The sequence below is a fragment of the Cicer arietinum genome, chromosome 7 (assembly GCF_000331145.2).
Source record: "Cicer arietinum cultivar CDC Frontier isolate Library 1 chromosome 7, Cicar.CDCFrontier_v2.0, whole genome shotgun sequence".
Lineage (NCBI taxonomy): Eukaryota > Viridiplantae > Streptophyta > Magnoliopsida > Fabales > Fabaceae > Cicer > Cicer arietinum.
Genome location: NC_021166.2, coordinates 19,743,713 through 19,743,924, shown reverse-complemented (window position 1 = coordinate 19,743,924; position 212 = coordinate 19,743,713).

The following is a 212-nucleotide window of genomic DNA, read 5'->3' as shown; positions in this document are numbered from 1 at the left end:
TGCTTGGGGACAAGCAATAGATTAAGTTTGGGGTTGTGATGACTCTTCATCATATTCATATTTTCCCACTATTTTAGTCTTATTTATCCTCAATCATTAGTTAAATTAAGGATTTATTTGATATATTTTGTTAATTTTGTTCTTTGAGTTGATAAAATGTTTTGTGTTTTTATTTCGTTGATTAAGTAGGAATTTGTCGTAATTTTACATTG